Source organism: Pleurodeles waltl, chromosome 3_1 (genome assembly GCF_031143425.1).
Source record: "Pleurodeles waltl isolate 20211129_DDA chromosome 3_1, aPleWal1.hap1.20221129, whole genome shotgun sequence".
NCBI classification, from domain to species: Eukaryota; Metazoa; Chordata; class Amphibia; order Caudata; family Salamandridae; genus Pleurodeles; species Pleurodeles waltl.
The window spans coordinates 1,401,458,239-1,401,479,607 of record NC_090440.1 but is presented as its reverse complement, the minus strand read 5'-3'; the positions used below and the strand labels follow the sequence as shown (position 1 = coordinate 1,401,479,607).

General features: G+C 49.9%; 1 long non-coding RNA gene across 1 annotated transcript in view; it reads left to right on the top strand.

The window, feature by feature from the left end:
• LOC138283360 (uncharacterized) overlaps positions 1–21,369 on the top strand; it is an 80,105-nt gene that overhangs the window by 29,344 nt on the left and 29,392 nt on the right. The gene's annotated exons all lie outside the window — the stretch shown is intronic.

Genomic DNA, 21,369 nt, shown 5'->3' with positions numbered 1-21,369 from the left:
TCCATGCATCCCCGGGGCTCCACCATGGACCCCGGTTACTGCCAAACAAACTCTCTGGGGTTTTCTCTGTAACTACCGCTGCTGCCACCCCACAATCAGGGTTTTGCCCTCCTGGGGTCGGGGCAGTCCAGTCCCAGGAAGACAGCACAAAGGATTTCCTCTGAGAGAGGGTGTTAAACCCTCTCCGTTTGGAAACAGGTGTTAAAGGCTTGGGAGGGGTAGCCTCTCTCAGTCTCTGGTGCCCTCCTTGCATAAACCAGTCTACACCAGTTCAGGGAACCCCCCAGTCCCTGCTGTGGCGTGAAACTGGACAAAGGAAAGGGGAGTGACCACTCCCCTGTCCATCACCACCCCAGGGGTGGTGCCCAGAGCTCCTCCAGTATGTCCCAGACCTCTGCCATCTTGGATCCAGAGGTGTGAGGGCACTCTCGAGGCCTCTGAGTGGCCAGTGCCAGCAGGTGACATCAGAGACCCCTCCTGATAGGTTCTTACCTGACTAGGTGGCCAGTCCTCCTCTGAGGGATTTTTAGGGTCTCTCCTGTGGGCTTTTCCTCAGCTAACGACTTGCAAGAATTCACCAGAGTTCCTCTGCACCTCTCTCTTCGACTTCTGCCAAGGATCGACCACTGACTGCTCCAGGATGCCTGCAAAACTGCAACAAAGTAGCAGGAAGACTACCAGCGACATTGTAGCGCCTAATCCTGCCAGATTTCTCAACTGTTTCCTGATGGTGCATGCTTTGGGGGCTGCCTGCCTTCATCCTGCACTGGAAGCCACAAAGAAATCTCCTGTGGGTTGACGGAATATTCCCCCTGCCCCAGCAGGCACCAAACTTCAGCATCACTGGTACTCTGGAACCCCTCTCATCTTGACGAGCGTGGCCCCTGGAACACAGGTGGTGGACCCAAGTGACCCAGACTGTCCAGTGGTCCAACTGTCCAAATTTGGAGGAGGTAAGTCCTTGCCTCCCATCTCCAGACGGTAATCTTGTTCACCGCTTGAACTGCAGTTACAAGGGCTTCTGTGTACATTTCCACGAAATCCTTCATGCACAGCAAAGCCTAGGTCCCCAGCACTCTGTCTTGCGATGCTCAGCTCCCTGAGTTGATCTCCGGCTTCGTGGGAATCTCTTTTGCAGTTTTGAGACAACCGCCGTGTTCAGACTTCTTGATCCCGTGTTCAAGGACTCCTGCGGGTGCTACCTTCTTGTGCATGGGCTCTCTATGTTGCTGAGGGCCCCCTCAGTCTCCTCTCCCAAGTGGCGACATCCTGGTCCGTCCTGAGCCCAGGCAGCACCCTTTTTCTTCAACCGCGACCCTTGTGCTAGCAACGCTTGTTTGCGGTATTTCGCCAAGGAAACAACTCTGCATCCTCCAGCGCTCCGTAGGACATCTTCTGCACAAAGGAGACATTCCTAGCACCTTTTGTTGTTGCAGAATCTTCAGCTTCTTCCATCCGGAGGCAGCCATTTTGCACCTTCATCTGGGGTTTAGTGGGCTTCTGCCCGCCCCGGACCCTTTCACGACTCTTGGACTTGGTCCCCTTGCTTTGCGGGTCCTAAGGTCCAGGAATCCATCTTCAGTGCTTTGCAGTCTGTTGTGGTCTTTGCAAAATCCTCTATCATGACTTTTGTGTGTTTCTGGGGAAATAGTAGTACTTTACTCCTACTTTCCAGGGTCTTGGGGGGGGGTATCTTGGACACCCTTATCGTTTTCTTACACTTCCATCGACCCTCTACACACTACACTAACTTAGAGGTCCGTTCGTGGTTGGCATTCCACTTTCTTAGTGTATGGTATGTGTTGCCCCTATTCCTATTGCATCCTATTGTATTCTACAGTGTATGCACTACTTTCTGACTGTGTTACTTACCTGATTTTGGTTTGTGTGTATATTTTGTGTATTTTACTTACCTCCTAAGGGAGTATATCCTGTGAGATATGTTTGGCACATTGTCACTCTAATAAAGTACCTTTATTTTTAGTAACTCTGAGTATTGTCTTTCTTATGATATAGTACCTATATGCTATATGTGATATAGTAGGAGCTCTGCATGTGTCCTAGTTCAGCCTAAGATGCTCTGCTATAGCTACCTCTATCAGCCTAATCTGCTAGAACACTACTAAACTACTAATAAGGGATAACTGGACCTGGCACAAGGTGTAAGTACCATCAAGTGCAGACTATAAGCCAGGCCAGCCTCCTACAGCCTCCCAGTAGGATTGAGTGCATCAAGCAGGGCAACAGGACCCTGGACAACCCCTCCAAAAAGCTCAACTGGTCTATGTCTGTAGTGTATATGTTTACTATTGTTAAGTCCTGTGAGAAAGTAGCCTCTTTCGAGCCTTGTTACCCCCACTTTTGGCCTGTTTGTGAGTATATGTCAGGGTGTTTTCACTGTCTCACTGGGATCCTGCTAGCCAGGGCCCAGTGCTCATAGTGAAAAGCCTATGTTTTCAGTATGTTTGTTATGTGTCACTGGGACCCTGCTAGCCAGGACCCCAGTGCTCATAAGTTTGTGGCCTATATGTATGTGTTCCCTGTGTGATGCCTAACTATCTCACTGAGGCTCTGCTAACCAGAACCTCAGTGGTTATGCTCTCTCTGTTCTACAAATTGTCACTAACAGGCTAGTGACCAATTTTACCAATCCACATTGGCATACTGGAACACCCTTATAATTCCCTAGTATAAGGTACTGAGGTACCCAGGGTATTGGGGTTCCAGGAGATCCCTATGGGCTGCAGCATTTCTTTTGCCACCCATAGGGAGATCTGACAATTCTTACAGAGGCCTGCCAGTGCAGCCTGAGTGAAATAACGTCCAAGTTATTTCACAGCAATTTACCACTGCACTTAAGTAACTTATAAGTCACCTATATGTCTAACCTTCACCTGGTGAAGGTTGGGTGCAAAGTTACTTAGTGTGAGGGCACCCTGGCACTAGCCAAGGTGCCCCCACATCGTTGAGGGAAAATTCCCTGGACTTTGTGAGTGTTGGGGACACCATTACACGCGTGCACTGTACATAGGTCTCTACCTATGTACAGCGTCACAATGGTAACTCCGAACATGGCCATGTAACATGTCTAAGATCATGGAATTGTCATCCCAATGCCATTCCGGCATTGGGGGGACAATTTCATGACCCCCAGGTCTCTAGCACAGAACCCGGGTACTGCCAAACTGCCTTTCTGGGGTCTCCACTGCAGCTGCTGCTGCTGCCAACCCCTCAGACAGGTTTCTGCCCTCCTGTGGTCCAGGCAGCCCTGGCCCAGGAAGACAGAACAAAGGATTTCCTCTGAGAGAGGGTGTAACACCCTCTCCCTTTGGAAATGCAGCGCCGGCCTGACGAGTAGCACAGCCCTATGATGAAGCATGTCACCGAAAGGTGAGTGAGGGCTCGTGCTTGAAACCTTTTGGTTTGCCCTGATATGCAGAACCTGTAGAAAAAATCCCTCGTTTTTTGGAACCGTGTGTGTAATTTTTTGGTTTATACAGTATTGGGAGCTCCACACACGGGATCAGGAGTCTGTCCTCCAAATATCCCACATTTCGCCCCTCCTGTTGTTGTTTTTTAATGCTTTGATGGGCACAGATGGTGCCCATCTCTGCATTAACCAGTTTACACCGGTTTAGGGATCCCCCAGCCCTGCTGTGGCGCAAAACTGGACAAAGGAAAGGGGAGTGACCACTCCCCTGACCTGCACCTCCAAGGGGAGGTGCCCAGAGCTCCTCTAGTGTGTCCCAGACCTCTGCCATCTTGGAAACAGAGGTGTCTGTGGCACACTGGACTGCTCTGAATGGCCAGTGCCAGCAGGTGATGTCAGTGGCTCCTTCTGATAGGCTCTTACCTCTCTTGGTAGCCAATCCTCCTTCCTAGGTAGCCAAACCTCCTTTTCTGGCTATTTAGCGTCTCTGTTTTGGGGATCTCACCAAATAACGAATGCAAGAGCTCACCAGAGTTCCTCTGCATCTCCCTTTTCACCTTCTGCCAAAGGATCGACCGGTGACTGCTCAGGACGCCTGCAAAACCGCAACAAAGTAGCAAGACGACTACTAGCAACATTGTATCGCTTCATCCTGCCGGCTTTCTCGACTGTTTCCAGGTGGTGCATGCTCTGGGGGTAGCCTGCCTCCTCTTTGCACCAGGAGCTCTGAAGAAATCTCCTGTGGGTCGACTGAACCTTACCCCTACACCGCAGGCACCAAAAGACTGCATCACTGTCCTCTGGGTCCCCTCTCAGCATGACCAGCATGGTCCCTTGAACTCAGCAACTCTGTCCAAGTGACTCCCACAGTCCAGTGACTCTTCAGTCCAAGTTTGGTGGAGGTAAGTCCTTGCCTCCCCACGCTAGACTGCATTGCTGGGTACCAAGTGATTTGCAGCTGCTCCTGTGCACTCTTCCAGGATTTCCTTCGTGCACAGCCATGTCTGGGTCCCCGACACTCCTTCCTGCAGTGCACAACCTTCTGAGTTGTCCTCCGGTGTCGTGGGACTCCCGTTTGTGACTTCGGGTGGTCTCTGGTTCACTTTTCTTCTAAGTGCCTGTTCAGGTACTTCTGCGGGTGCTGCCTGCTTCTGTCAGGGCTCCCTACGTTGCTGGGCACCCCCTCTGTCTTCTCATCCAAGTGGCGACATCCTGGTCCCTCCTGGGCCACAGCAGCACCCAAAAACCTCTACTGCGACCCTTGCAGCTAGCAAGGCTTGTTTGCGGTCTTTCTGCTTGGGAACACCTCTGCAAGCTTTATCGCGACATGGGACATCCATCCTCCAAGGGGGAAGTTCCTAGTCCTCTTCTTTCTTGCAGAACTCCAAGCTTCTTCCAACAGATGGCATCTTCCTTGCACCCTCAGCTGGCATTTCCTGGGCTCCTGCCCACTCTCAACACTGTTGCGACTATTGGACTTGGTCCCCTTGTCTTACAGGTACTCAGGTCCGGAAATCCACTGTTGTTGCATTGTTGGTGTTTGTTCTTCCTGCAGAATCCCCCTATCACGACTTCTGTGCTCTCTGGGGGTAGTAGGTGCACTTTACACCTACATTTCAGGGTCTTGGGGTGGGCTATTTTTCTAACCCTCACTGTTTTCTTACAGTCCCAGCGACCCTCTACAAGCTCACATAGGTTTGGGGTCCATTCGTGGTTCGCATTCCACTTTTGGAGTTTATGGTTTGTGTTGCCCCTATACCTATGTGCTCCTATTGCAATCTATTGTAACTTCACACTTCTTGCATTACTTTTCTTGCTATTACTTACCTGATTTTGCTTTGTGTACATATATCTTGTGTATATAACGTATCCTCATACTGAGGGTACTCACTGAGATACTTTTGGCATATTGTCATAAAAATTAAGTACCTTTACTTTTAGTACTTCTGTGTATTGTGATTTCTTATGATATTGTGCATATGACACCAGTGGTATAGTAGGAGCTTTATATGTCTCCTAGTTCAGCCTAAGCTGCTTTGCCATAGCTACCTTCTATCAGCCTAAGCTGCTAGAAACACCTCTTCTATACTAATAAGGGACAACTGGACCTGGCACAAGGTGTAAGTATCTCTGGTACCCACTAAAAGCCCGGCCAGCCTCCTACATTGGTTGTGCAGCGGTGGGATAAGTACTTGTAACTACTCACCACTTTGTCATTGTGTACTTTTCATAAGAGAATAATATACAAAACAGTTCAGTGTATGTACACCTAACTAAAAAGTTTTGCTTTTCTCCTCTTACACTTTCCACTAAGTGCTGAAAAGTATTCTAAAACTTCTAAAAGTTTCTAAAAAGTTAGAAAAAGTTTTTTTCTCTGTTCTTTAAAAAAGTTCTGAAACTTTTTCTTCCTTTACACTGTCTCTAAACCTTCTTCTATCATGTCTGATGTAGAGTCTGCTCTTAAAATGGTCAATACTACTTATGACAATTTGAATAACAAGAGCCTAAGGAGTCTCTGCTTAGATAGAGGTTTAGTGATAGGAAAGAACCCCACAAAAGAGTTTCTATATAACATGCTTATTGTGAATGATGAGTCCCTATGAGGCACTTCAAATGAGAAGTTAATAGATGGCTCCCATTCTGACTCAGGGGATCTCCTTGAGGGAGGTGGGGAGGGTTCTGTTCCAAATCTGCCCCCTAGCAGGCCACCTAGTAATGCTGGTAGTAATGGAGGCTCCAATCATAGTAGGGGTGTCTTCACTCCTGGAGGCCAGGTTATTAGAGTCCAGTCAGTTATTGACAGATCTCCCTCTGTTGTTTCCAATTTATGTTCTGTGTCCAAGCAATCCCAACCCTCCCACCCTGAAGACAACATGTTAGAAAGGGAACTCAAAAAGTTGAGAGTGGAAGAGACCAGACTGAAGCTTAAACAGCAACAGCTGGCCTTAGACAGGGAATCCCTAGACCTGGAGAAGGAGAGACAGAGATTGGGGTTTGGACCCCATGGTGGCAGCAACAGCAGTATTCCTGATAGTAATCCTGTTAGAGAGCATGATTCCAGGAATCTGCACAAGATAGTCCCCCCTTACAAGGAGGGGGGTGACATCAACAAGTGGTTTGCTGCACATGAGAGGGCCTGTATGGTACAGGGGGTCCCTCAAAGGCAGTGGGCTGCTATATTGTGGCTATCTTTCAATGGAAAGGGTAGGGATAGGCTCCTTACTGTTAAAGAAAGTGATGCTAACAATTTTGCAGTTTTGAAGGATGCACTCTTGGATGGATTTGGCTTAACCACTGAACAACACAGGATTAAGTTCAGAGACACCAGAAAAGAGTCCTCACAAGAATGGATAGATTTTGTTGACTGTTCAGTGAAGGCCTTGGAGGGGTGGTTACATGGCAGTAAAGTTTCTGACTATGAAAGCCTATATAACCTTATTCTGAGGGAGCATATTCTGAATAACTGTGTGTCTGACTTGTTACACCAATATCTAGTGGACTCAGATCTGACCTCTCCCCAAGAATTGGGAAAGAAGGCAGACAAATGGGTCAGAACAAGAGTGAACAGAAAAGTTCATACAGGGGGTGACAAGGATGGCAAGAAGAAGGATGGTAAGTCTTCTGACAAGGGTGGGGACAAAAGTAAAACTGAGGCTTCATCAGGCCCACAAAAATCCTCTGGTGGGGGTGGTGGGTCCAAATCCTCTTCAAATCAAGTTAAAAAGCCTTGGTGTTATTTGTGTAATAAGTCAAAGGCCATTCAAAGAAAAACACCAAACCTCCCACTACCACAACCACTACTGCAAATTCTAGTGCCCCTAGTAATAGCAGTGGTGGTGGGAGAAAACCTACTAATAGCCAATCCAAGGGAGTAGCTGGTCTCACTATTGGTAATTTACTTGGGGTTGGTCTTGTTAGGGAGACCACGGAGGCTGTGTTAGTCTCTGAAGGTGCCATTGATTTGGCCACCTTGGTTGCTTGTCCCCTTAATATGGATAAGTACAAGCAAATTCCCCTAATAAATGGTGTTGAGGTTCAGGCCTACAGGGACACAGGTGCCAGTGTTACCATGGTGATAGAGAAACTGGTGCACCCTGAACAACACCTACTTGGTCAGCAGTAACAAGTGACATACGCTCATAACAACACTCTTAGCCACCCCATTGCTGTTGTGAATTTCAACTGGGGGGGCGGGGGTTACTGGTCCAAAGAAAGTTGTGGTTGCCTCAGATTTACCTGTAGACTGTCTACTAGGGAACGATTTGAAGACATCAGCTTGGGCAGAAGTGAAGTTGGAGGCTCATGCAGCAATGCTGGGCATTCCTGGGCATATTTTTGCTCTCACAAGGGCTCAGGCAAAAAAGCAAAAAGGACAGGGTAACTTGGATCCTGGAACAATGGACCAAGTGCTCCCTGAAGCTAGGGGTAGCAAGGGTAAATCCCTACCCACTATCCCTCCCTCTACAGATGATTCTCCTTCTGAGGAAGAAGAATTTCCTCCTCGTGCAAAACCTTCACCAGATGAGCTGACAGCAGACACTGCTGAGCTTTTGGGTGGAGGGGGGCCTGTCAGGGAAGAGCTGGGTGTAGCACAGCAATCCTGTCCCACATTAGAGGGTCTCAGACAGCAAGCTGCCAAGTAGCAAAATGGGGATGTCAGTGACTCGCATAGAGTTTACTGGGAGGACAACCTCTTGTACACAGAGGCAAGGGACCCAAAACCTGGAGCAGCCAGGAGATTGGTCATTCCCCTGCAGTACAGAGAGTTCCTCCTAACTCTGGCACATGACATTCCTTTGCTGGGCATTTGGGCCAGATCAAAACATGGGAAAGGCTTATCCCCCTGTTTCACTGGCCTAGGATGTCAGAGGACACAAAATATTTTTGTAAGTCTTTTGTGACCTGCCAAGCCAGTGGCAAGACTGGTGGCACACCAAAGGCGCCCCCTATTCCACTACCTGTGGTTGGGGTCCCCTTTGAAAGGGTAGGGGTTGACATAGTTGGCCCCCTTGACCCTCCTACTGCTTCAGGCAATAGGTTTATCTTGGTGGTTGTGGACCATGCCACCAGATATCCTGAAGCAATTCCTCTAAGGAACACTACAGCACCTGCAGTGGCAAAAGCCCTCCTGGGAATCTTTTCCAGGGTGGGTTTCCCAAAAGAGGTTATATCAGACAGGGGTAGCAACTTTATGTCTGCATACTTGAAAGCTATGTGGAAGGAATGTGGTGTAACCTACAAATTCACCACGCCTTATCATCCACAGACTAATGGACTGGTAGAGAGGTTTGATAAAACTCTCAAAGGTATGATAATGGGACTCCCTGAAAAACTCAGGAGGAGATGGGATGTCCTGTTACCTTGCCTCCTTTTTGCTTACAGGGAGGTACCCCAGAAAGGAGTAGGCTTCAACCCCTTTGAACTCCTATTTGGACACCCTGTAAGAGGTCCACCAACACTTGTGAAGGAGGGTTGGGAACAACCTTTAAAAGCTCCCAAACAGGACATAGTGGACTATGTACTTGGCCTAAGATCCAGAATGGCCGAGCACATGAAAAGGCCAGTAAAAACCTTCAGGCCAGCCAAGAGCTCCAGAAGCAATGGCATGACCAGAAGGCTGTTCTGATCCAGTACGAACCAGGACAGAAGGTGTGGGTATTGGAGCCTGTGACCCCAAGAGCACTCCAGGACAAATGGAGTGGACCTCATCTAATTGTTGAGAAAAAGGGTGAGGTTACCTATCTGGTAGACCTGGGCACTGCCAGGAGTCCCCTTAGGGTGATTCATGTCAACCGCCTAAAACCCTACTATGACAGGGCTACTCTCACCCTGCTCATTTCAACAGATGAAGGACAGGAAGAAGAGAGTGACCCTTTCCCTGATCTCTTCTCCTCCACTGAAGAGGATGCTTTAGTGGAGGGCGTAGTATTAGCAGACTGTCTGACTGCAGAACAGAAAGACAACTGCATAAATCTCCTTGGACAATTTTCTGAACTCTTTTCAACTGTGCCAGGCACCACATCTTGTTGTGAACACACAATTGATACTGGAGACAGCTTGCCTGTCACAAGTAAAATCTATAGGCAGCCTGACCATGTCAGGGACTGCAGAAAACAGAGGTTCAGAAAATGCTTGATCTAGGAGTGGTTGAACCTTCTGAAAGCCCATGGGCGAGTCCTGTGGTGATTGTACCAAAGCCTCACTCACAAAATGGAAAAGGGGAGATGAGGTTTTGTATAGACTACAGAGGTCTCAATCAGGTAACAAAAACTGATGCTCACCCTATACCCAGGGCAGATGAGCTCATAGCTACACTGGCATCTGCCAAGTATCTAAGCACCTTTGATTTGACTACAGGGTATTGGCAGATCAAATTGGCTGAGGATGCTAAACCTAAAACTGCATTTTCAACTATACGAGGACACTACCAATTTACAGTGATGCCCTTGGAATGAGGCATTTACCTGCCACTTTTCAGAGGTTGGTGAACACAGTCCTGCAAGGGCTGGAGGCTTTTAGTGCAGCATATCTAGATGATATAGCTGTCTTAGCTCCACCTGGGATGAGCACCTGGTCCACCTTTGGAAAGTTCTGGAGGCCCTGCAAAAGGCAGGCCTCACTATCAAGGCTTCAAAGTGCCAGATAGGGCAGGGAAAGGTGGTTTATCTGGGACACCTGGTAGGTGGAAAACAGATTGTACCACTTCAGGGGAAAATCCAGACAATCATGGATTGGGTTCCCCCTACAACACAGACCCAGGTGAGAGCCTTCTTAGGCCTCACTGGGTATTATAGGAGATTCATTAAAAACTATGGCTCCATAGCAGCCCCTCTTAATGAACTCACAAGTAAAAAGATGCGTAAAAAGGTATTGTGGACAGCTAGCTGTCAGAAAGCTTTTGAGCAGCTCAAACAGGTCATGTGCTCTGCATCTGTCCTAAAAAGCCCATGTTACTCCAAGAAATTCATTGTTCAAACTGATGCATCTGAATTAGGGGTAGGAGCAGTCTTATCACAACTGAATTCTGAGGGCTAGGATCAACCAGTTGCTTTTATCAGCAGAAGGTTGACCCCTAGAGAAAAGCGTTGGTGTGCCATAGAGAGGGAGGACTTTGCTGTGGTCTGGGCACTGAAAAAGTTGAGGCCATACCTGTTTGGCACTCACTTTAGTGTTCAGACAGACCACCAACCTCTACTTTGGCAAAAACAAATGAAAGGTGAAAACCCTAAATTGTTGAGGTGGTCCATATCTCTACAGGGAATGGACTATACAGTGGAAAACAGACCTGGGAGTACCCACTCCAATGCAGATGGACTCTCCAGATATTTCCACTTAGACAATGAAGACTCATCAGGTCATGGCTAGTCTTATTGTCCTTCATTTGGGGTGGGGATTGTGTAGGAAAGTACCATCTTGCCTGGCATGTTACCCCCATATTTCACAGTATATATGTTGTTTTAGTCTATATGTCACTGGGACCCTGCCAGGCAGAGCCCCATTGATCATAAGTATGTGCCCTGTATGTGTTCCCTGTGTGATGCCTAACTGTCTCACTGAGGCTGTGCTAAACAGAACCTCAATGGTTATGCTCTCTCTGCTTTCCAAATTTGTCACTAACAGGCTAGTGACTAAATTTACCAATTCACATTGGCATACTGGTACACCCATATAATTTCCTAGTATATGGTACTGAGGTACCCAGGGTATTGGGGTTCCAGGAAATCCCTATGGGCTGCAGCATTTCTTTTGCCACCCATAGGGAGCTCTGACAATTCTTACACAGGCCTGGCAGTGCAGCCTGAGTGAAATAACATCCACGTTATTTCACAGCCATTTACCACTGCACTTAAGTAACTTATAAGTCACCTACATGTCTAACCTTCACCTGGTGAAGGTTGGGTGCAAAGTTACTTAGTGTGTGGGCACCCTGGCACTAGCCAAGGTGCCCCCACATAGTTCAGGGCAAATTCCCCGGACTTTGTGACTGCGGGGACACCATTACACGCGTGCACTGTACATAGGTCACTACCTATGTACAGCGTCACAACAGTAACTCCGAACATTGCCATGTAACATGTCTAAGATCATGGAATTGTCACCCCAATGCCTTTCTGGCATTGGGGGGACAATTCCATGATCCCCCGGGTCTCTAGCAGAGAACCCGGGTACTGCCAAACTGCCTTTCCGGGGTCTCCACTGCAGCTGCTGCCAACCCCTCAGACAGGTTTCTGCCCTACTGGGGTCAGGCAGCCTTGGCTCAGGAAGGCAGAACAAAGGATTTCCTCTGAGAGAGGGTGTAACGCCCTCTCCCTTTGGAAATAGGTGTGAAGGTTGGGGAGGAGTAGCCTCCCCCAGCCTCTGGAAATGCTTTGATGGGCACAGATAGTGCCCATCTCTGCATAAACCAGTCTTCACCGTTTTAGGGATCCCCCAGCCCTGCTGTGGCGCGAAACTGGACAAAGGAAAGGGGACTGACCACTCCCCTGACCTGCACCTCCCAGGGGAGGTGCCCAGAGCTCCTCCAGTGTGTCCAAGACCTCTGCCATCTTGGAAACAGAGGTGTCTGTGGGACACTGGACTGCTCTGAATGGCCAGTGCCACCAGGTGACGTCAGAGTCTCCTTCTGATAGGCTCTTACCTCTCTTGGTAGCCAATCCTCCTTCCAAGCTAGCCAAACCTCCTTTTCTGGCTATTTAGGGTCTCTGCTTTGGGGATCTCACCAGATAACAAATGCAAGAGCTCACCAGAGTTCTTCTGCATCTCCCTCTTCACCTTCTGCCAAAGGATCGACCGCTGACTGCTCAGGACGCCTGCAAAACAGCAACAAAGTAGCAAGACGAGTACTAGCAACCTTGTATCGTTTCATCCTGCCGGCTTTCTCGACTGTTTCCAGGTGGTGCATGCTCTGGGGGTAGCCTGCCTCCTCTCTGCACCAGGAGGTCTGAAGAAATCTCCTGTGGGTCAATGGAATCTTCCCCCTGCAAACGCAGGCACCAAAAGACTGCATCACTTGTCCTCTGGGTCCCCTCTCAGCACGATGAGCGTGGTCCCTGGAACTCAGCAACTCTGTCCAAGTGACTCCCACAGTCCATTGACTCTTCAGTCCAAGTTTGGTGGAGGTAAGTCCTTGCCTCCCTACGCTAGACTGCATTGCTGGGTACCGCATGATTTGCGGCTGCTCCGGCTCCTGTGCACTCTTCCAGGATTTCCTTTGTGCACAGCCAAGCCTGGGTCCCCGACACTCCTTCCTGCAGTGCACAACCTTCTGAGTTGTCCTCCGGCGTCGTGGGACTCCCTTTTGTGACTTCGGGTAGACTCCGGTTCACTTTTCTTCTAAGTGCCTGTTCAGGTACTTCTGCTGGTGCTGCCTGCTTCTCTGAGTACTCCCTATGTTGCTGGGCGCCCCCTCTGTCTCCTCATCCAAGTGGCGACATCCTGGTCCCTCCTGGCCCACAGCAGCACCCAAAAACCTCTACCGCAACCCTTGCAGCTAGCAAGGCTTGTTTGTGGTCTTTCTGCGTGGGGCACCTCTGCAAGCTTCATCGCGACGTGGGACATCCATCCTCCAAAGGGGAAGTTCCTAGTCCTCTTCTTTCTTGCAGAACTCCAATCTTCTTCCAACAGGTGGCAGCTTCCTTGCACCCTCAGCTGGCATTTCCTGGGCTCCTCCCCACTCTCGATACTGTCGCGACTATTGGACTTGGTCGCCTTGTCTTACAGGTACTCAGTCCTGGAAATCCACTGTTGTTGCATTGCTGGTGTTTGTTCTTCCTGCAGAATCCCCCTATCACGACTTCTGTGCTCTCTGGGGGTTGTAGGTGCACTTTACACCTACCTTTCAGGGTCTTAAGGTGGGCTATTTTTCTAACCCTCACTGTTTTCTTACAGTCCCAGCGACCCTCTACAAGCTCACATATGTTTGGGGACCATTCGTGGTTCGCATTCCACTTTTGGAGTATATGGTTTTTGTTGTCCCTATACCTATGTGCTCTTATTGCAATCTATTGTAACTTTACACTGCTTGCATTACTTTTATCGCTATTACTTACCTGATTTTGATTTGTCTACATATATCTTGTGTATATAACTTATCCTCATACTGAGGGTACTCACTGAGATACTTTTGGCATATTGTCATAAAAATAAAGTACCTATATTTTTTAGTACTTCTGTGTATTGTGTTTTCTTATGATATTGTGCATATGAAACCAGTGGTATAGTAGGAGCTTTACATGTCTCCTATTTCAGCTTAAGCTGCTTTGCCATAGCTACCTTCTATCAGCCTAAGCTGCTAGAAACACCTCTTCTACACTAGTAAGGGATAACTGGACCTGGCACAAGGTGTAAGTATCTCTGGTACCCACTACAAGCCAGGCCAGCCTCCTACAGGGTGGGGGTCAGAGTAGTTTTTAGGACAGGGTGGGGTAGTTTTTAGGATAGAGTAGGTTTTAAGGTTTAGGGTAGGGGTTTGGTAAGTTTTTAGGACAGGGTGGGGTAGTTTTTAGGACGGTAGGTTTTAGGGTTTAGGGTTGGGGCGGGGTCGCTTTTATGACAGGGTGGGGTACATTTTCGAAAAGGGTAGATTTTAGGTTTTAGAACGGGGTTGGGGGGACGGGGTAGTGTTTAGGTCAGAATAGATTTTAGGGTTTAGGATGGGGCGAGGGGATGGGTTCGTTTTTAGGACAGGGTGGGGTAGGTTTTAAGACAGGGCATTGTAGCTTTTATGGTGTTACACTGGGCAGGGTGTCATGGTAGTTTTTAGGACAGACTAGGGTAGGTTTTAGGGTTTAGGCCGGGGAGTCGGGGTAGTTTTTAGGACAGGGAAGAGTCGTTTTTTGGACAGGGTAGGTTTTAGGGTTTAGGGTGGGACGAGGAGGTCGGAGGGTTGTATCACTCAACCATGCATGGCGTTACTACATATACCTTTACTAAGCATGCTTTCACAACCAAATTCAATGTAAAGGAATGCATGGTAAAGACACAGTCATGGTTCCGACCGGGTAGATAAGCCCTGCATGGTTCTGCCATGCTTGGTTCTGTCATGCAACCTTGAGATTGTGATGCACATGCTAGTTCATACTTGCATATGTTTTTTCTATGCCCTGTTGTTTCTGAATTTTTTACTCATGTTTGGCAAAATTTTGAAGTTATTCCAAATGTTTACTCACCTTTTTCGTTAGATACGTTGTTCTTCGGAGGGGGTTCACTCTGTTTGGCATCATAGCATAATGGCAGGAAAACGTGTAGACCTCGTAATAGCAATTGCTTTACAGGTCATTACTTCTAACGGGAAATGCAAAGAAAATATTTCTATTAACTGTTGGTGTAATGCAGTATGTCACAATCAAAGATCAAAGACTGGACAGATTTAATCTGAACTCCCTATAGTTAACATTTAAATGTGACAAACTGATCTCACCAATTACCAATAATGTATCTCATAGTGTTATTGTTAATGCTACTATGTCTTCACAAGACTAATTAGCTTTTTGATTAATTTTATCCTTTATAAGTACTTCATGTTACATTTCACTTGGATTTTAATTGGATACTTTGTTATAATTTTTACCTATATGATAACTTTGTCTCAAAATGTGTTTAATATCCCTCTTACATTCTTCTTTCCACTCTCTCATTTTTCCTTCTATTTTTTCCTCCTTCTAGCTTGCTTTCTTCTTTTCCATTATAGTTTCTCTCTGTATTTTACCTGTTTGTGACTTATTCATTTTGATATTTTATCTCTCTTTACTCTAATATATTGTTCACACCCTACTATGTTGTGGACTACATGACATATTGGCTTATGTTATGATTTATTGTTTTGGTTCTTCAATAAAAAATAAACAGAAAAAATGCTAATGCTTCAGTTTACGGCAGTACAAAAATAAGAGATTGTCCATTGCGTGTGAGCAAGCCAAAGCATGCCTGTGTGAGCTCCTAAAATATGTCTATGTCAGCACAGGCTTAATCCTGGTCTTTCTTCGATCCCACACGTTTAATCCTAGGATCTGCTTAATCATGACAAATGTACTATCTCAAAACATACTTTATCTCAGTACTTGTCCTGTACTGACTGCTGCAACATCCAGACATATAGAATTTCATGAAATTGTCTATCCCAAAATAGCTTCTATCCTAATGCATGTTTTATTCTGACACATCATATGTCCTGACATTTCTTCAATGCAAGTCCATCCTCTATCCAAAAACACCTTTTTTCTCTGGGGGTAGTCTTTCCTGAGGTGTGGTGTCTCCCCAACACATCCTCAGTCCTAACACATGCTCTGTCATGCACAGTCATGCAAGCAAGACATGCTTTGTCGCAACACATGCACCACCCTGAATTAATGACACCAACACAAGACCTTTTCCACAAAATGTTCTTTCCCAAAGTATGCTCTTGACTGGCATATCTTCTATCCTTACTCTCATCACATGGTGTCTCCCAACAGATGTTCTCACCCACCACCTGCACTCCTTGATCTTGACACATGTTATTGAAACATAGGCCTGCAGTTCATTCTTACACATTCATTTATCTCTCCAGACTTCATTTTTACCTGTCATTCCTCTCCATTTTACATTTTGTGAAGTTAAGGCAGTCCTTGTTCTCAAGAGCCACTTTCACATGAACAGCTCCACCACAGAGCAGATTAGCACCTTGGTAAATGGTGTCTCCTTTCCCAAACTGTTTGAGAACAGTGCCTGGGTGTTTGGACATGCTCTGTAAATCGGAACTGTGTTGGAGAAGACGATAGATGTGTATGTGAGAAAAGACAATGGGGGTCATTCTGACCCTGGCGGTCGGTGATAAAACGGCGGCCAATCCGCCAACAGGCTGGCGGTTCAAAAAATGGAATTCTGACCCTGGCGGGAACCGCCAACACAGCCCGCCACTTTACCACTCCGACCGCCACGGCGGGACAGACAAACAGCGCGGCGGTCACCGCCAACAGGCAGGCGGCAGACAAAGTACCTCCCACCCTATCACAACTCACCAATCCGCCACCTCATCCGGGGCGGGAGCCCCGCCGATAAAAACACGGCGGAAACAGACTACGAACGGGAAAACGCTCACCTCTATACACTCCACGAGGACGGAGGACAGCATGGAGCCCGAATTACACATCCTACCAGCTCTCGTCTACCTGCTCATCTACCACGAGTACGAACTCCGGCGCAGACGACAACGGTGAGTACCGCACCTACGACACAGGGGAGGGGAGGAGGAGGAAGGGTTACGGGCACACACATACGCATCACACCCACCCCCCAACTATCTACACACCAATGCAGAGCACCAAGTCAAAGTTACCCCACCCAAACCCCCCGGAATAACGAAAAGATATGATTCAAGTGAGAAACAACATTTATGTACAAAATAGGTTCATTGAAGACATGGCAAAATAGGAAAATGATGGAAATATTATCTAATGTAAACATTGCGTGACCGAGAAATAGAGGCAGAAAGTCCCGCACAGTCACAGAAAATGCAAATGTCCGTGGGCCGAAGTGTATCAACACATGGGCAAAGCCCACAAAGGAGACCTGAGTCCGTTGGAGAGAACACTGCAGGGGCATCACATGACAAAACTACAGGCATCTCAGGGGGAAGGGAAGGGGGGGCACCACAGCCACATGAGTCCACGACGCCAGATCCAAGAAGGGGCCACCATGCCCACCGTCCAATCCTGGGTAGTGCAAAGCCACAGTCTCTCAAGTCTCTACAGTGGGTGGCTTGCCCACTGTCATATCCTGGGGAGTGCAAAGCCACAGTATCTCAAGTCTCACAAGTGGGTGGCTTGCCCACTGTCATATCCTGGGGAGTGCAAAGTCACAGTCCATCAAGTGGATAACAGTCTCCACAGGCAATTGAGGAGGCAGGGTGGGCCGAGTGCAGCGTGAACATTAGCACGACACAGAACCGGCACAGTCATTGGCCCAGCGGTGCATGAGACGGCGGGGCCCAGCAGAGCGGTGCCTGAGATGAAGGGCCCAGCGGAGCGGTGCTTGACAGGAAGGGCCCAGCGGAGCGGTGCTTGAGACGGCGGGGCCCAGCGGAGCGGTGCCTGAGATGAAGGGCCCAGGGGAGCGGTGCTTGACAGGAAGGGCCCAGCGGAGCGGTGCTTGACAGGAAGGTCCCAGCGGAGCGGTGCTTGAGACGGCGGGGCCCTCTTCAGCGGTGCCTTTCAGGACGGCGGGGCCCTCTTCAGCGGTGCCTTCCTGCACGGCGGGGCCCTCTTCAGCGGTGCCTTTCAGGACGGCGGGGCCCTCTTCAGCGGTGCCTTCCAGGACGGCGGGCCCTCTTCAGCGGTGTTTGGCCTGTAATTTCAGGGAGTCTGACCTGGACAGGACTCCCTGCTCAGTCGCCCTCCGACCGTGCAGTTGCTGGACCCTTCGGTGACGGTGTCCTGAGCCCTTGGGTGTCCTCCCTCACACCCGGGATGGGGCTTGTGGGGCCCTCCTGGTCCGCGCTCCTGCTGCCTGACTTCTCCGCCCTGCTGTCCTTGCCCTCCTTCGCTGTGGCTCTCTGGGCCTTGCCTCCCCTGGATGTTGTGGCAGGTGAAGTGTCCGAACTTTGGTCCTTGGGGGCAGCCGTGGCACTCCTCCCGCGGCAGCCCCTCACTTTCCGGGTCCTCTTTCCAGGGTGGGGGGGCTGGCTGTCCCCTTGCTGCTGACCGATGTCTCACTGCTGGCAAAGGGGGGACTCCAAAATCCATGGACTACGCTGACACGTGAACCCGGGCTGGTGGTGGCTGAGGTGCTCTTGGGACTCTTAGCAGATGGAGGGGGTGGGTCAGGTGAGGGAAAGAGGTCAAGATTGGAGAGGTAACACTTTTTAGGACCAAGGTAAAAGGTAGGTGCCGTGGTTATGGGAGTGGAGGAAGAGGAGGTGGTTGTAGGAGAGTCAGGTGTGCTGTCCTTGGGTGAAGGTGCATGGACTGGAGGCTGTCGTGAGGTGGTTGGCTGTTGGGTGGGTGGCTGCCTGCGTTTGTGTGTCTTGGAAGAGGGGGTGACAGACACAGTGGGAGAGGACACAGGGAACGTGTAAACGGCAGTGGGGGTGGTGACTGCACGTGTGCGGACTGTAATGGAGGGTGTGCTGGTGATGGGTGTACTGGCTGTTGGTGGTGTGCATGCAGGTGTGAGTAGCGATGTCACAGGGAGGGAGGAGGGAGACGAGGAGGTGGGGGACACAGAGGTGGTAGTGGCTGTTGGCATGTCTGCATCTGGGTGTTGCTTGGGTGATTGTTTGTGTGATCTGTGGTGCTTATGTCTGGAAGAGCTGCCCTTGGGTGTTGAGGTGTGTGCAGGCTGGTCTGATGGTGTGGATGGGATAGGCAGATGAACAGGAGACAGAGACAGGGTGGAGGCAGTTAGAAGAGGGAGGCTGGAAACAGGGACAATGGCTGCCGTCAGTGCTGAGGCCAGAGAATTGAACGATCGTTGATGGGCAGACTGACCCGAATGAATGCCCTCCAGGTATGCATTGCTACGATGCACCTCCCTCTCTACCCCCTGGATGGCATTCAAAAGGGTAGTCTGCCCAACAATGATGGTCCTCAGGAGGTCAATGACCTCCTCACTGAGGGCAGCAGGGGTAACAGTGGCAGGGCCTGAGGTGCCTGGGGCGAAGGAGACGCCCGCCTTCTTGGGCGAGCGGGCACGGAGCGTAGGCTGAGGGGCTGCTGGGAGGGCGGAGCTGGTGCGCTGGGTGGCGGCTGTACCTGTAGAGGCGGGGGGCACGGATGTTGCCACCACCGCTAGGGAGCTCCCTTCCGAGGACGTGTCGGTGTCGCTGGTTTCACCACGGCTCCCTGTTGTGAAGCTCCCCTCGCCCTCCGTATCACTGGTGGCCTCGGTGTCTGTGCCATGGCCCACCGGGGCCTTGTGAGTCGCAGCTCCCTCGTGCTCCGGTGCCAAGTCTCCTCCGCCTGATGATGCTGAAGCACACATGCACAAGAAGATAAAGAAAAAGGGTGGGGGGAGACATAATAAAAGGTTGAGTACATGCATTGTCAACACCGTTGGCGGAGAGGACAGACACAGGAGCCTCATGCACTAAGCCGCGCAATCGGGGTACACTACTGAGTACTTGTCACTGGGCCAACAGGTCTAGGGACAACAAACGCGCACATGGGTGATGCAGGACCATGGCTAGCTGTACCTGGCACCATACAGGAGGTTGGGGGCGGGGGCACAGGGCCATGCCTAAAGGAGGGGACTACACTACAGAAAGCGCCCTGGCCTAATGTCACCCACAGCCCTCCTCCCCCACCCAGACGCCTCCACTGCGTGTAAAGATAGCTGAATGTGCTGGTACTCACCCCCTTGTGTCTGCTGTGATGTCGTCACGCGCCCATCCAAATCGGGGTAGGCCACCGCCAGGATCCGGGACATCCGGGGGGTCGGGGTACGACTGGCACCCCTCCTAGGTTGGGAGGCCATCCCCAGCAGTGACTCGGCGGTCTTCCTGGTCCCGCGGCGGATGTCCTCCCACCTCTTGCGGCAGTGGGTGCCCCGTCTGTTGTGGACCCTCAGGTTCCGGACTTCCTTGGCGATGGCACGCCAAATGTCGATCTTCTGATGGGCGCTGACCTATTTGACATGTACAGGGTGGAAATTGAAATATCATCAATTTTCCGCATGATAGATGCGATTGGCCCCCCCTCCCCAACCTTGCCATGTGGCACATGCTCTCATCTGTCGTGCCTTGCACTCCTCATTCGCTCCCCACCCCACCATCTTACATCCACCATACACAACCCAGGCATAGCCCATGCAACGTGCACACAGTGTACTTACCTGTTGGTCTGGAGGACCGTAGAGTCGCGCATACTGGGGCAGGACCCCATCCACCAGTTTCTCCAACTCTTCTGTTGTGAAGGCAGGGGCCCTTTCCCCAGTCGCAGCAGCCATTGTATCTCCCAGACCGAGGTCACAGCAGCACTTGCAGTATAGGTCCTCTCCTGTCGATGATCAGATCTCGAGTGATTAATCAGATAGAAAATGGCGGTCACGCCCGCGGCGGCGCGTACCGCTGCGGTGCGTTCCGCGACCGCTGGCGCAGCTAGTCATTGGCCCGTGAAACCCATAGGGTTCGATGTTAACCAATGCGGCTTTGCGCTGCGGTCTTCGACCACCTACCACCACGGTGTGTCACGCCAGCACATTGACCTCAAATCCCATTGTCACACTTCTCAGGTCAGGCAGCCGCCATTACAAGGGGCCACAGGGCTTAATTACTACTGCGTCACACAGGCCTAGGCCTTGCATTGCCACTCATACAAGCCATTCAATGCATTGACAATCGTGTACTGTGCAAGCTGTAGTTACGTACCTGTCGGTTGTCTGTGCTCCATGTTGTCCTTCCTAGGCACCGTCCGCTGGGACTTGCGAGGAGAAGGATGAATCCTCCTGTGTACCGACCGCTGGTGGACCTGTCGACAATGGAGGAACGTCATATAATACTTCGATACCGACTTGACTGAGCCACTATACATGAACTGTGTGCCCAGCTGGAGCCAGCACTGATGTCCCCCATCCGCCAACCCACAGGAATTCCCCCTCTGGTGCAGGTTCTGTCAGTCCTCCATTTCTTGGCAAGTGGGTCTTTTCAGACAACAGTGGCCATGTCATCAGGGATGTCTCAGCCTATGTTTTCTAAGATTTTGTCCAGAGTGTTGTCTGCCCTGACGAAATACATGCGGAGCTACATAATTTTCCCTGAGGAGGGTGAATTGGCCACTGTGAAGGCTGACTTCTATGCCCTTGGACATATCCCCAACATCATTGGTGCCATTGATGGGACCCATGTGGCCTTAGTACCCCCAAAAGACGATGAGCAGGTGTACAGAAACAGGAAAAGTTACCATTCTATGAATGTCCAGGTGGTCTGTTTGGCTCCCATGTAAATGCCAAGTTCCCTGGGTCAGTGC